This window comes from Triticum aestivum, chromosome 7B, assembly GCF_018294505.1.
Source record: "Triticum aestivum cultivar Chinese Spring chromosome 7B, IWGSC CS RefSeq v2.1, whole genome shotgun sequence".
NCBI lineage: Eukaryota > Viridiplantae > Streptophyta > Magnoliopsida > Poales > Poaceae > Triticum > Triticum aestivum.
The window spans coordinates 241,250,506-241,250,809 of NC_057813.1; positions in this window are offsets into that span (position 1 = coordinate 241,250,506).

A 304-nucleotide genomic window follows, 5' to 3' on the forward strand; every position below is an offset into this window, starting at 1 on the left:
AAACCGATCGGGTGTCTGGAGCGACGCCTCGAAAGGTAAACAAATAAAATGCATGACACAGTCGGGCATCTAAGCGACATCACATAAAGGGATTTAAAAGAAATGCCGCAGTCGGACGTCTGAGCGACATCACATAAAGGGCTTTAAAAGAAATGCCACAGTCGGACGTCTGAGCGACATCACATAAAGGGCTTTAAAAGAAATGCCACAGTCGGACGTCTGAGCAACATCACATAAAGGGCTTTAAAAGAAATGCCACAGTCGGACGTCTGAGTGACATCACATAAAGGGCTTTAAAAGAAAT